The sequence below is a fragment of the Wyeomyia smithii genome, chromosome 3 (assembly GCF_029784165.1).
Source record: "Wyeomyia smithii strain HCP4-BCI-WySm-NY-G18 chromosome 3, ASM2978416v1, whole genome shotgun sequence".
Taxonomy (NCBI): domain Eukaryota; kingdom Metazoa; phylum Arthropoda; class Insecta; order Diptera; family Culicidae; genus Wyeomyia; species Wyeomyia smithii.
Window position 1 is genome coordinate 118,417,425 of NC_073696.1, and position 16,461 is coordinate 118,433,885.

Genomic DNA, 16,461 nt, shown 5'->3' on the forward strand with positions numbered 1-16,461 from the left:
AATGATCACATCGCGCGAAAACCGTACAGGGTTTCGCATAGTTAAGCGGTGAATATTACCGTTTGAATGTTTTATTGGTTCACACGTAACACACACAGGCCATAGTTCAGAAAACGTAGGTTGGCGGCAGGAGCACGTTTCGGATTTATTTCACGGGGTGTTTGGGAGGCGGCAGTTTTGCAGTGTTTGGGAGTTTCTAGAAATTTTCGAAAAGTTCATCAGAGGTAGCAATAAAGTTTTTTTACACTGTTTCTATACTGGTTCTATGGAAACACTTTGTATAGACGTATATGCTTTTTGCGAATGGGAAAACTTGCTTACCACCTTTCTGGATTCATTTATTTCCAAAACTAATTTCTGAATCATAATTCCTCAATGAAAAGAAATTTAAATGATGAATTCAAGGTCAAAAATATAAAAAACACCCAAAATTTAAATTGTATATTAAAACTATTATTGTACTTCTATCAATAACATATTCAATAAGTCACAGTACTGAAATATATGAAATGAGTATTACTTTTAGAACACATCTTTTTCATTCCGCCGTTTCATCAATTTCGTACTGAGCTTTTAACATTGGTGGCCAAAGATATTTTATAAACACTCGATTGAAGTGGATTGCTATCTTTCAAGAAAATCTATTACTAATGTACTGAAAAATATGATACTGGTATGAGTATAGATTCTATTCAAATATAGAAATCATATGACCTGTTTTCTTCCAGCCTATTGTGTTACGTGGGAAAATTATATAGGGCTCCTGTAATTTCACTGAGCGTTTCAAGTAAATATGTGTTTCCGGGTGCACTAAAAAAAATTATCAATTTCTTCCCGGAAAATGTCGGTTCAAATCAGTTGTGAATAGAGCCCAGCAAATTTCAAATAAAAAGCCTGACAATAATTTGGTTGGTGTTTCGTGTGTGAGAATACGACTAGCACATATACATTCAATTTTGTACAAAAATGTGACAAAAAATGGATGAAATAATATATTCTTTGAGATTGTATAGTATCCACCAAAAATATAATTCAGGTGAATAGGATTTGTAACTTTTTTCCTACAATTTTGAGGTTAGGTTTCATTTCACTTCAGGATTTGGAGCGTAAAAATCTTGTTAGTTTTGGTCAGCATTGGTGAGGTCAACCGAATCAACAACAATATTTCATTTGTCAATCTGGCATCCCGGTGTCGATTACATACACTCAAAATATTTTTCACGTTATTGTTACGTGAAATTTCCTGTACTTATTCATTTTCTGTCATTTTGCATGATTTATGTGACAAACATAACAACTACGTGAAAATCACATGCATACTATGTTTTATCATATAGCATCTACGTCAACTTGGCAACGTCAAACAGAATGAAGTATCGCGTGAACTCTCCGTGCGAAAATACTGAACATGAAAGGAATTCCTCGATGACTTCCCAATAAGTGAGATTTAGAAAAACCATAAGAATCCTGCATCGAAATTTCAGACAGATTCAGTTCAAATTGCGAGGAATTTCTTGAACATAAACAGTTGCAGCTAACAGTGATTATCGCCAGCGAATGTCGTAATATCATTTTACCATTTTGTATGTCGTTTAATTCATTTACGAATTGGCGATTTTGCATGCCCGTGCGACTTATCAAGCAACATATTTGGATAATTTCTGAAAACTATTCCTAGTCTCTCAAGAATTTGGGAAATTACAATTGAAAATTATACGTTGTATAAAACGTAGAATCTATCAAACAATCAAATGCTTTTTACTTTACCGGTAGTTAAATTTTACGTGAAACTCACATGAAATGCATATGTCTACTGAATAAGATTGACAGGATAAATCATCTCACCAGTTCATGATGAACTCAAATGACAATCATGTAAAATCTACATGAAAATGACAGTGGAAAATATTCACATAACTTTTCCGGTAATTATAACGTGAAAAATATTTTGAGTGTATAGAACTTGCAGTTTGCTTTTCACAATAGCGCACCGTTTCAAGCAAAAGTCTCTATATTTGAAGTAGTAAAAAAGTTAGCCCACGATGTTGTGTGCGTGTGCGGAAGTCATTATTTGTAGTAAAGCTTCAGATCAATATCTCAATTTTGATTGCTTAGGTCGATGACATAGTTAACGCGCATACTATGTCATCGGATCAAATCCAATGCTATACAAATTAACAACACCTTAATCTACTCCCAGTAAATCTGGTTTTTGAATGCTTCATGACCAGCAAAGTTACTCGACAATACTACAGACATTTCAAAACAAAATGAACAAACATTTATGATATCTTTGATCTTATGATATCTTTTCCCGTTTTCCGCATGGCATCACTGGGGACCGTTCCTAAACCACGTGGTCATAAAGAGGGGGACGGGGGGGTTTGCCAAAAGACCACGAAAGGCCACGCATGGGGGTGGGGGGGTTAACGAAATGACCACGTGGTCTTTTTTTCTGACTTATAATTTATTGTTGCCACCAAGTCAAGAGCAAAAGCTTTTGCATTTTAGAAATATAGAATGTACCGAATGTTTAAAAATAAAAATTAAAAAAAATTAAGCGAATTTCTGGCACTAGACAAATGAAAAGACCATGTGGTTAAAGTCGCAAGGGGGGAGGGGGGTTGGCCAAAAGACCACGAAAGACCACGGGGGGGTAGGGGGGGGTATAAGAAGGGATCAAAATATGACCACGTGGTTTAGGAACGGCCCCACTGGACAACTCGAATTTGCTTATAGTTTTTCAACTTTATAAGAAATAGAAAAACGTAGAATGATTGAGAACATATAGAAAAACAAGCTATCTTTAAATTGAAATACAGTTCCAAATGTGATTATCGTTAACGAGAAATGGTAAAAATGAATTTTTTCTCCGCGGGGAGTGAGCTGGGAAGACCTTGGATTTTCCCCTATTTTGACCGAAATGTAGAGTTGCTAGTAAAAACTGATGTTTACAATTCTCTGATGACCCAGTTGATTGCCAAATATTAGCAAAGAAGCAAACTGTTGGGTAAAGGAAGCTCCGTAGCCGCAAGGTTACAGAGTCCGCTTTGGTAAGCGGGTGGTCGTGGGTTCGGATCTTAGTAGAATCAGGCCCTTTGGTTGTCAAAGGACTTTTAGCATGGGTTTATTCTCAGGCTCCCCACAATGTACCCTTTCTTCAATCTGGATTCTACAGTACCCCTGTTGACTCTCCTCCTAATAAAAATAACTTCCTATATTATAATAAAACTGGTGTGAGTAACATATGAAAGTTCTCTCCAAGGAATTGTAACTAGGCGATATTGTTAGGATGGACAGAGGCTCGGTATAGTAGAGCAGTAAGCTTGAAACGGAAAGGTAATTACACACAAGCACTGATATGAATGATAGCATATCACTTACTCCAATAGTGTTACTGCTAATAATATGAAGTGCGGAGTACAGAAAACACCTGGGCAATATCACAATAGATCTAAGCTCTTGTCGCAATGATGAGTCCACACAGAAAAAAAAGTGTATCAATCAAAGTCAAGAGCAAAAGCTTTTGCATTTTAGAAATATAGAATGTACCGAATGTTTAAAAATAAAAATTAAAAAAAATTAAGCGAATTTCTGGCACTAGACAAATGAAAAGACCATGTGGTTAAAGTCGCAAGGGGGGAGGGGGGTTGGCCAAAAGACCACGAAAGACCACGGGGGGGTAGGGGGGGGTATAAGAAGGGATCAAAATATGACCACGTGGTTTAGGAACGGCCCCACTGGACAACTCAAATTTGCTTATAGTTTTTCAACTTTATAAGAAATAGAAAAACGTAGAATGATTAAGAACATATAGAAAAACAAGCTATCTTTAAATTGAAATACAGTTCCAAATGTGATTATCGTTAACGAGAAATGGTAAAAATGAATTTTTCTCCGCGGGGAGTAAGCTGGGAAGACCTTGGATTTTCCCCTATTTTGACCGAAATGTAGAGTTGCTAGTAAAAACTGATGTTTACAATTCTCTGATGACCCAGTTGATTGCCAAATATTAGCAAAGAAGCAAACTGTTGGGTAAAGGAAGCTCCGTAGCCGCAAGGTTACAGAGTCCGCTTTGGTAAGCGGGTGGTCGTGGGTTCGGATCTTAGTAGAATCAGGCCATTTGGTTGTCAAAGGACTTTTAGCATGGGTTTATTCTCAGGCTCCCCACAATGTACCCTTTCTTCAATCTGGATTCTACAGTACCCCTGTTGACTTTCCTCCTAACAAAAATAACTTCCTATATTATAATAAAACTGGTGTGAGTAACATATGAAAGTTCTCTCCAAGGAATTGTAACTAGGCGATATTGTTAGGATGGACAGAGGCTCGGTATAGTAGAGCAGTAAGCTTGAAACGGAAAGGTAATTACACACAAGCACTGATATGAATGATAGCATATCACTTACTCCAATAGTGTTACTGCTAATAATATGAAGTGCGGAGTACAGAAAACACCTGGGCAATATCACAATAGATCTAAGCTCTTGTCGCAATGATGAGTCCACACAGAAAAAAAACTGTTGGGTTACAAACAGTGAATCTTTTTTAGCTGGAAAGAAACTAGAAATGTTGGTCTGAAGGATAACTGTTACTTCAGCGTTGCCGTGAAACTAGTTACCCTCATTTTCAAACTAAAACAACTATATACCAATAATAAATATTAGTGTTGTTCAGAAGATGGAGTGCATTCTTAAAAAGTGTATCAATGATTGGGTGATGAAAAATAAAAACGCATGTTTATTTCGGTTTTCAAGGAATGCTGAGGTAAAATTAATGAGTTTCGTAACTTGTATGAGGATTTTGAGATTTCAGTAAGCTATTGACTATGCAGTTTAAGTTAATGTGGTGGAACATTAATGAGATTGTTCACGCAAGACCCGCTAGAGAATATTTTTTTCTCACAAATAAGATGTCGACCAATGAGACAAAATGTGTTTCAATTGAGGATAACATCAAACAAATTACTGTTTTTCAATATCTTAACAGTATTGCACAGTCTTCATGTGAGTAAAATTCATGTGGAAGATAACACACTTCTTTAAGATTCCTCGAGAAGTAGTATAGTAGTATTGTGTCGTGTCAAATAAATGCTGTGTAAACAAAAAAAAAGTAGTATAGTAGTATATAATACTTTAAGCGTGCAAGATAATTTTTATCTTAGATTATACATTTTTAAAATGTATGAAAATGGTCCTAGTTTTGCGTATCCCAACAAGTCACTCGACTTAAAAACCTCCTACCTGGTCTAAAGATACGATGCTGGTCTAACAAATCGTCGAATGTTCGAATGCCAACTCGGGACATATTTGTAGTGTCATCTAAGCACTAGCCCGGTAATTGTAGCTAACCGCAGAGTTTGAGTCCAATAAACGACAACAGAATATTAGGGGAGGTCATAGCCTCATGGCAAGGTCATGAGTTCGTGTCTTAGTAGAATCAGATCGTTTGGTGTCAGATGAACTTTTGTAGGGTAATTATTTCTTCCTGTCGGGACTTATGATAATAGTTTAAAAGAATATGCAAAGTCACGAAGTTCTAAACGTACAGTCCTGCGATTGCACGGAATACTTGGCGGGACAAAATTGAATTTTATTTACTTGAGCCTTACGCTAATAGAATAGTCCTCTAATAGGAATCGCAAAATATAATCCATCTCGCGATTCTACTACCTATCTCTCTCTCTGTCTAGCGGCATTCTACCGGTACCGTTCTTTTAAAACAAGACTTTATCAATTCTATCAACTAAGAAACACAAGCGGGTCTCTCTCTCTATCTCTGAGTTCTTAGACACGCGGGCTCTGTGAGATCCTGTGAAACGTATATTAACGTGACCTACTCTTGTTGTTTGTTATTTATAACGATTCTTTTTTGTCCCCTTGACAAAACGTGCAACTGTTATTACTTCATCTTAACCAAGATTAACACAGTAGTAGGCTATGTGCTAGATTACATTTTCTCGATTTGCATTTAAAGGGTGTCCCACATCAATTTGCATCACGGAAAAACACTGTAGAAAGTTACCTAGTTGACCGACCTTATTCAAACTTTCAGAAAACAAATGTACGCCTACCTCCACACATAACAACATTGTACACCACCTGGCTGCAACTTTTTCTGTAGGAAAACGCACTTTTTCTTATTGTCCTCCTCAAATTTGACCTCCTTGGGGTACTTTCATAGTGCCTGCTTCATAATAGCCCACTATTTTTCGATTAGCATTTCATCTGGTCCGTTGGGGGAGGGGGACAGGGGGGTTCATGTTCTCGGGTACGAAAGAGAACCTGTTGGTTTCATACTACTCCAGGACATAATTTGAATTGTGGCACGCAGCTAGACCAGGCCAGAAAATCGTAGGTCCCTGTTGCTTCAACGGAGGATGCAGACGCTTCTGTAGACACAGATATATCTCCCGGTTGACAGCCACATGAGTAGATCGCTTGCCAGAACACGTATTTCTTGGCAAATCTTGAAAGGTTCTGCTTTCTAACTTTTTCCGGAATGACAAACTAGTGCTGGGCAGTAAAGAACAGTAGCCCCGGTAGCTGCCGAATCTCCGCCTTGACATAACTCTCATCATCAATGATGAGACAATGAGACTTCTCCAGCATCGGGGTGTACAGATTCCGGGCCCGTGACTTTCCCACGGTATTTTGCTGTTTGCCACGATTTGCACTTTGTTCGTATTAGGGTTTGTAATATTTCCGGGAAACAGAAATAAAAAATCTCATTTCTCGGGAAATCACGAGAACCGGGAATGAAAAACAAGTCTCCACAAAAATGAGATTTAAAATAAAGTTTATTTCTAAATCACCGATTTCAGCTCTTGCTCCAGTTTATTATGAACTGAAGAGTCCAATTCTTTGAGTTTGTTGAAGAAAAAACTGAGTGTTAGGCAGGCATTCGACGAGGCAAATATTTGCTATATTTGGTGTGGCCTGTTTTGGGCAAAATATTTCTTCGGAATAATATGTATGCTGTACTATTACACTATTGCAAATATTTGCTGAAAACTCTGTTTGCTTGATTGGTAGCAGAGCTTCTCAGATATTTTTTCATTATATATATTTGGTATGCTATTACACGATGCGAATTTATAATAAATAAACCGCTTAACAAATCCAGTTTTCGTTGACAGAACAATAGTTCAAACCTATTTGGAGTTGGTATCACCATTGCACAATGGTCCAGAAACCGAATTTAGGGGGAAATTTGGGTCTAGAGCTCTATAGCAACATTTTAGAGAAAAACTTTTTTCTACAAAGTTGTTATATATGATAAAGTGCTCATTGAAAAATTATCAAAAACTAGGGTGACCAACATTTTCGATGCAATCAAGTATCTAACTTTTTTATCCTTGTAGATAGAAGAAAAATTTGTTCTACAATATTATAGCTCCATTAATTTTAAGTAACTTTGTAAAGAAAAGTTTTTCTCTATCTTTGAAAACAACCGATTTATATTGAAAAAAACATATTTTACGCTCTAACTTTTTTATTTCAAGTTTCATATCAAAACTCCTTGAACGACTTTTAGAGCTTTTTAAGAGAAACAATTTGCAATGCTGACATCGTAAATATCTCAATTTTACTCAAAGTTATTAATATTTTTCATAAAAAATTATTCCATCATTTTCTGGTTTTCTTTGAAAGAGTGAGACAAACCGAAAGGAAAAAATACTAAAAATCAGTTCAGTACGACTCAAAATAAGTCAGTTTTAATGCATTGCAAAGATGATTTTAACGTTTAAATCGCGGCCACGACCCTAGTTATTCTAAATTTGATTTTCATTAAAATATTCATTACAGGCATTGGTTTACGGCTTCAAAATTTTTCATCAATTTTCAGGTATCTACGATTTTTTTCAATTCAACTTCTTCGGAAGTTACCTTGCAACCTCATACCAACTATGGATCACCAATCCCGAAACGGTCACTGGTTTCATCAACCATGTTGTTCCGAATTGACGCACAGGCTTAGAACCAACTAGTTCAACTCAATCAATGAGTTCGAGCATCCTGTAATCTGTGTAAAGCAATCGGGGCCAGCCACAACAGACAATCATTGCTGTCGCAGTGGCACTTCTGCCCAATGCCCTTCAGGCATACAAAAAAAGCTTGCGGTTCCTCAGAAAAGTCCCAAAAGGTCGATTTTCGGTAAAATTTTTTTTTCGAGATAACCAGATGCATTTTTAAGACATTTGGCATCGAAAAAAAAATTCGATTTTTCCAACTTCCTGTACTCCCCCCTTGATAGTTTTTCGAAGGTCGAAAAATCACAACTTTGAGGCCCCCTTAAATCATGTCCGATCGAGCTGAAATTTGGGTCTAGAGCTCTATAGCAACATTTTAGAGAAAAACTTTCTTCTACAAAGTTGTTACATATGATAAAGTGCTCATTGAAAAATTATCAAAAATTAGGGTGACCAACATTTTCGATGCAATCAAGTATCTAACTTTTTTATCTTTGTAGATAGAAGAAAAATTTGTTCTACAATATTATAGCTCCATTAATTTTGAGTAACTTTGTAAAAAAAAGTTTTTCTCTATCTTTCTTTATAAAACAACCGATTTATATTGAAAAAACATATTTTACGCTCTAACTTTTTTATTTCAAGTTTCATCTCAAAACTGTCTTTGAATGACTTCTAGAGTTTTCTAAGAGAAACAATTTGAAACGCTGACATTGTAAATATCTCAATTTCACTCAAAGTTATTAATATTTTTCATAAAAAAATATGCGTTTTTCATTTGTATGTCATTCATTTTGGGGCGAACATAAAAAATATCTTTTGGTCTCTTTTTGAAGGACATACTTGACTCTATAAATGGAGGAATTTTTCGAACTGAATTTCTATTTTTTAACAACGGCTTTTTCCTGTTAACACGCAAGTTCATTAAGCAGATAGTATATGAAGTAGAGAGAACGAAAATTAAGCGAACTGTCAATATGATACAGATTTGGAAGCGGTATATTTTTCTAAATCTGTATCATATTTCCAGTTCGCTTATTTTTCGTTCTCTCTACTTCATATACTGTCTGCTTAATGAAATAGGGTGACCATAAAAAACGACTGAGTTCGATGTATTAATTTTAAAAAAATTCATAACTTTTGAACCAGTTGATCGATTTTCGATATTTCTGGGTCAAATTAAAGGTAATTACGTCTAGTTATAAGAAAAAATACCAAAAAATTAATCTGGGTGCTTTTATATGCATAATGTATAAAATTATTGGAATTTTCGGCTTGTTTCTAAATTAAATTTACTCAATTTTAAAAAGAACATATTTCTAAAAGTTCCTCCATTTATAGAGTCAAGTATGCTGTTCAAAAAGAGACCAAGAGATATTTCTTATGTTCGCCCCAAAAAGAATGACATACAAATGAAAAACGCATATTTTTTTATGAAAAATATTAATAACTTTGAGTAAAATTGAGATATTTACGATGTCAGCATTGCAAATTGTTTCTCTTAAAAAGTTCTAAAAGTCGTTCAAGGACAGTTTTGGTATGAAACTTGAAATAAAAAAGTTAGAGTGTAGAATATGTTTTTTTCAATATAAATCGGTTGTTTTCAAAGATAGAGAAAAACTTTTTTTTACAGAGTTACTTAAAATTAATGGAGCTATAACATTGTGTAACAAATTTTTCTTCTATCTACAAAGATAAAAAAGTTAGATTCTTGATTGCATCGAAAATGTAGGTCACCCTAATTTTTGATAATTTTTCAATGAGCGCTTTATCATATGTAACAACTTTGTAAGAGAAAGTTTTTCTCTAAAATGTTGCATTAGAGCTCTAGACCCAAATTTCCCCCTAAATTTGGTTTCTGGACCATTGTGCATTGATTAGAGCAGTGGTTCTCAACCTTTTTTTGTCCGCGTACCTCTTGGCGATATTTTTCATATCGATTGTACCCCATGGCTTGGAATGTTCGCGCGAGTAGTGGTAGATCATGTTGTGGTAACGAATGACAACTAAAAATCTGTAATTTTTTGGCGGCTCTTTTACTCCACAACAAACACGTGGAGAGAGAAATAAAAATATGTATATGAAATCTCTATCTCTCCTCTTTATGTCAGTTTTTTTGTATTGTTTTTGCATGCTCAGTTCGGTTCAAAATGGCGTCCAAACAAGGAGTATTCCGCAAGTGTATTGTACGGTTCGGTATGAACTGCAAAACAATTTTTACAAGATGTGATGGTAAACCATTTTGAAAGCAAAAATCTTCCGGTTTCTATTGTGCATAATTTCCCGCAAACCTCAACTATAATCCGCCAGGAAGGAAGCTGAAGACCAGCCTGCGTAGTGGACAGAAAAGGACTTTTCCCTTTTTGTCAAATCATGGTTCAAGCCTAGTGGTTTGACAATCAATTAAAATATATACAAGAACGAATGTTTGAACAACATTATGATTCCATTTCTTTCATAACATCATACAGATGAATTGTTTATGTGATTTAGCCAGGAAAAATATCATCACAGTACGTCAAAAACACTAACGTTTCTAAGCAACCACTCGACTCTATTTGTACCCCATATACGCAACCCAACGAATCCCAGTGTCGTACAATCGACGATTTCCTTGGGATTTTGAATTCCTTTGGTGCAAAAATAACTGGAAATCAACAAATTGCGAACAGTTGATCGGTAAAATCAAGAGATGCAATCTAAAAGTGGAAGTGAAGATCGTACAACGCTCTTGTTTCGGCATCAAAAGAAAACTTCGTCGGGAGGCCGGTAACGGACCTTTCTCGAATGTTTAATATTTTTTGTTAGTTCACAATGAATGTATCTTCATGAGAAATGAATCAGTTTTTCTTTAATTTCTTCCACCTGTTGTAGAAAAAAATTCCAAATTTTAAGTTGTCACCCGTTAGTTAAGTTCAGTTTTCAAAATGAACTATGGTTTGTTTGATTGCTACAGTCATATTTTAGGAGCAAGATTGGACAACAAATGACGTATTATAAACAAAAAATATTTTGTCCGCCATTACTGATTTTTCTTTCGCGTATCCCCTGAAAGCTTTCGAGTACCCCCAGGGGTACGCGCACCCTAGGTTGAGAACCGCTGGATTAGAGAGAAGGATTCCGTGTAAGAATTTGGATTGATTGACTGGAACGTTATTCCATCATTTTCTGGTTTTCTTTGAAAGAGTGAGACAAACCGAAAGGAAACGAAAAAATACTAAATAATCAGTTCAGTACGACTCAAAATAAGTCAGTTTTAATGCATTGCAAAGATGATTTTAACGTTTAAATCGCGGCCACGACCCTAGTTATTCTAAATTTGATTTTCATTAAAATATTTATTACAGGCATTGGTTTACGGCTTCAAAATTTTTCATCAATTTTCAGGTATCTACGATTTTTTTCAATTCAACTTCTTCGGAAGTTACCTTGCAACCTCATACCAACTATGGATCACCAATCCCGAAACGGTCACTGGTTTCATCAACCATGTTGTTACGAATTGACGCACAGGCTTAGAACCAACTAGTTCAACTCAATCAATGAGTTCGAGCATCCTGTAATCTGTGTAAAGCAATCGGGGCCAGCCACAACAGACAATCATTGCTGTCGCAGTGGCACTTCTGCCCAATGCCCTTCAGGCATACAAAAAAAGCTTGCGGTTCCTCAGAAAAGTCCCAAAAGGTCGATTTTCGGTCAAAATTTTTTTTCGAGATAACCAGATGCATTTTTAAGACATTTGGCATTGAAAAAAAATTCGATTTTCCCAACTTCCTGTACTCCCCCCTTGATAGTTTTTCGAAGGTCGAAAAATCACAACTTTGAGGCCCCCTTAAATCATGTCCGATCGAGCTGAAATTTTGCACAGATCATTTTTTGGGCCAATGAACAAATTGAACATGGTCGGTTCTTGAAATTCGATGATGAAATTTTTTTCATACAAGCATTGCCACCCTGATGTGCTTACATATCTCCTGATATGCAATTGGCTTCAGACATGTTCCCCTTCCGTCTGTGATCTCATGTTCTAGTGATTGGAAGTGTTGGAATCTCTAAAAGTCAGTTGACTTCTGGTTTGCCGTTCACTTACTACGGCGACAAAGAAACTTCCTTTCCATCACAGTTGTTAGATATGCAGAGTTAAACTCGGTCTCTGGCAAAAACGATTGTAACACTGGCAAAAACGATTGTAACACTTTTCTCTAACCGACCGTAAGGATTTATCCGGTGCCGTGATCGATATTTACAAAAAAAAAAAAACAAACAAACGACAGCAGAATGATAGTATCTAAGTTTTGCCTATTTGCACTCTTTTCTCGAGAGAAAAAAAACTGATTTTACGTTGCGCATATTTCGTACAAAAGTACAGCATGAAAAAGGACAGAACAGTAATTCTATTGTATCATGATTTTTTTATTGTCAGCAGATTAGACAAAATATAGATTGTTGGCGCAGCGAATTAAAAGGGCGCGGCTACTGTTATCAAAACACTATTTTGTGTGTGTTTCAATCTATAATGAAATTAATACTTATTTTGCGTTACATCTACTTAGACATGACTTACAATTCAGTGGCTTATATGATACTGTAGGCCTATTTCTCAACTGACCAACATAAGTTAAGTAAAATCTTCATTCGCTAATTTATAAATTTCATTTTAACTGGGATATTAACTTCTATAAATATACTTGTACAATTTTAGGTTATTTCAATTATACATATTTTCACGTGTAGCTTCCTCGAATGACTCGGCTTAAAGACTTTGTTAGCCCTGATATCCTTATCTTCTTCACCCTATCGTCTAACATCTAATCGTCTCATCTTACACTCATGTGACAGGGTAGTCGGTTTCTGGGAATACGCAATTTCCCTGTGGTAACATCGACGTCCCTGAAGTAACAATAGATAATATGCAAATGAACATTCCTTTGTATTTTACTCGTTGATAAAAATTCAACGTTAACAAAATATCTCTTCAACATTGTTTTGAAAGCACAAGTAATAACATCGAAAACAAAAAAAGACAAGTTCTTGTATCAAAAATTGAGCCTATTTCAATAACTATTTCAATAACGATCACAATACTTTAACAGCAAAATTCCGCACATAATCGACTGGTTCCCGTTTTGACAGTTCAAGCAGGTTGCCGAAATGCACTTCGCCCGACTATTAAAAATACAGTGACTCTAAGTGTTGTAGCCTTTTTAGGCCAGTCCTGGATGATTAAATCTTTGTTGCAGAACTGTAATATGAGAATTTTAAGGTGAAACGGGATTGTGGCTTTTTCCTATACAATTTTGAGGTTAGAGTTCTTTTTACTCCTGTATTTTGATCGTAAAAAATTTGGCTTCCACTAAATAAACAGCACTCAAATTGCTACTTCAGGCATGCAACAGTTGTGAAAGCAATTGATCAAAGTTTCATGTACGTAGTCTTCATAAATCAAGGAAAAATTAGATTGCGAAATTCGAGTTGATCGCGACCACGTCCCGATTCACCTTAATAAGAAAGATTTAGTCTTTTTTAACCCACTTACCACGAAGGGAAATTAGTTTTTATCTCAAAAAAATGAGCTTCAAATTTCCATTAGTCATCAATTACAAGCTCACTTGACTCAAATTGTATTGCATACGAATGATCGATCTGTTCTCTTACAGTGTTTAACAGTTTCATAGTTCAAAATTCCAAACTATTAAACTGTTGAAATTGAACGCAATAAGTGTTTCCTCGTGAGTCGTTTTTATTAGCGAGGGAGAGACTATGTCCTTATTTTGTGCGATTTATTTCTGCACTCTAATTTTATTTTACAAGATTTTGAGAAATATTCAAGCTTTGATAGCCCAATTTTTCTTGCAAAACACGCAAAATTGATGTTGAACTGCAAGAGAGCTTCATCATAAAATTGATTACAGTTTTTTTTACAAGATTTTGAAACTTTTTCACAAAAGTGGATCAAACATAAATTTGAACTTTCCTATTTTTATTGACTGTAATGCAAATCGAGCTATATTTGTTTTTATTTTAATCAGTAAATGTGGAGTTGACGTTAGAAAAATGTACTAGCTGGGGAAATAGCTCATTAGAAATTTTCGAAAAATATAATCCAGCAGGTGTTACCACCATTTACTGCTAAAAATAAAAACATAATTTCTAATATAATTTCACTGATAGAATAACATAAATAAGACGGTTTTTAATTGTGTACTTTTTGATATGACCAAGCTAAAGTAGGAACAAGAAAATCAGTGATTTTTTTACACATTCTTTTTCAAGCAAAACAATTGTTAATAGTTAAAAAACTATTTGACTTTTCAAAACAATGATTGTTTGGACCTACACGTTGTTGAAACTTCGAATATGTATTTTAAGAGTTTTTCTCTGTGTAGACTTATATATGATATCACTGCGACGAGAAACGTTGCTCTTTTGTGATATTGTATGGGTGTCTGTTGTATTTCACACTTCTATAATTAGCAATACTACTATTGAGTCAACAATTTACAAAATGATTAGTATAGACTGTTCCGATAATCATAAATACACTTACGATCAACCGTCATTTCAAATAACGTGCAGTATTCAACCAAACGTTGGCTGCGTCCTGTTGTTTACATCTAAAAGAAACAGATGCTGTCATTTTTTCTAACATTTAGTGCGAAATTTTGAAAATGCGTGGTTTTTCTCCCGAGCAGAGAAAGCGAATTGTGCACAAATGGGGCACCGTGAGTGGTCTTTCTATAAGAAAATTAGCCAGAGAAGAAGGTATAAGTGTCGGAGCAGTTCAAACCGCATTGCGGAAGGATTGTGAAGAGTGCACATTTACTGATTCCCCAAGACGTGGTAGAAAACCCGGGCCTGTTGATCCCACAATGGACAAAAAGGTTAAGGAATACTACAAGCGGCATCCTTCAGTATCAGTACGAGATGTGGCGAGAAAGCTTGGAACCTCGGCGAGTAACGTTATGCGTGCCAAGGGAAGAATGGGTCTGCAGACCCGTCGGAAGCAGAAGCAGCCAAAACAAAATCCAAAACAAGCTGAATCTGTGAAACCGAGAGCTCGGAAGCTTTATGACAAACTTCTGACCAGAAAAATGGGGTGTGTTATCATGGATGACGAAACCTACATAAAACTGGACTATAAGACTCTGCCAGGACCGCAGTTTTATACATCACCGAAGGGAAAGGATGTCGCTGGACCAGTAAAAGCCATTTACACCGAAAAATTCGGCAATTCGTGAATGTGGGAAAATATCTCGTCCATTCATTACGAATGACACAATGAATGGTAAAATTTACGTGAAAGGGTTTTTGCAGAAAAGGTTGTTACCCATGGTTAAGCAGCATAACAATCCTCCAATCTTTTGGCCCGATCTTGCTTCCTGCCATTACTCTAAGGATGCACTAGGGTGGTATAATACAAATAATGTCACATGTGTCCCAAAGGAGATGAATCCTCCAAACTGCCCTGAAATTCGCCCTATTGAAACTTTTTGGGCTTTGACCAAGGCAAAGCTGAGGAAATATGTCAAACCAGCGGACAGTATTGAAAAATTTAAAAAAGATTGGCTTAAACTGGTAAAAATGGTCGGAGAACACACTGTGTAAAAGCTTATGAGTAGTGTTAAGAGAAAAGTTAGAGAACTCGCGTATCCTACGAAAAATAATCCCAACTTGAATTGAAACTGGAAAGAAAACACTTATTATCTATATTTCAGAATAAAATGACCCGAAAAATCCTGTACTTTTTGTTTTATTCAAGAAAGAAGATGTATTTATAATTTTCGGAACAGTCTATATTATAGTAACTGCCTTTGCTATCAGCCGTTAGCGTAGTGCATCGATTGAATAATTATTCTAAATTAAACTCACTTTGTTCGTAATTATTCAATTACCCTAAAATGGTTCTCAGAGATCGTTTGATCTCAATATCTTCAATATTTCTTCGATATATTATTACTATTATAATTGAAAATAACATATAATGTATGAACATCGAATTTTCTCAGTCAGTTTTACAACTTTTGCCATTTCAATGATTTAGTATTACCGCTTGCTCTACTACCTATCAGCAGAAGACACCAGATGAGGCATTTGCTTGGTAGTAAATACTGATCGTAAAATAGAATTCGTTATGCTTGTGCATTTTCATGTGTAGTCGAATGTGAACCAACGATCATTTCTGCACACTCTCGAATGATGATATTCCACTTGTGGTTGAAGTCGCGCCGATTTAAACTCAAGGCAGCTCATACTATGTATATAAGAATGTTAATCTGCGAAGTGAACTGATCCTCGCATGATCTTCGAGAAGACGGAACGAGCGTGCCTAGCATTGTTGACAGTGGTCGATATAACTGTACTTCCATTGTAAGCTTTTGCTGATTTACATGTGGCTTTTATTTTTGATTTGAATTGTTTAAAATATAATGACGATTAGGCTTAAACCTACTTCGAGTCAATCTAAGATGATGATAAAGAGAGTCTTGTAA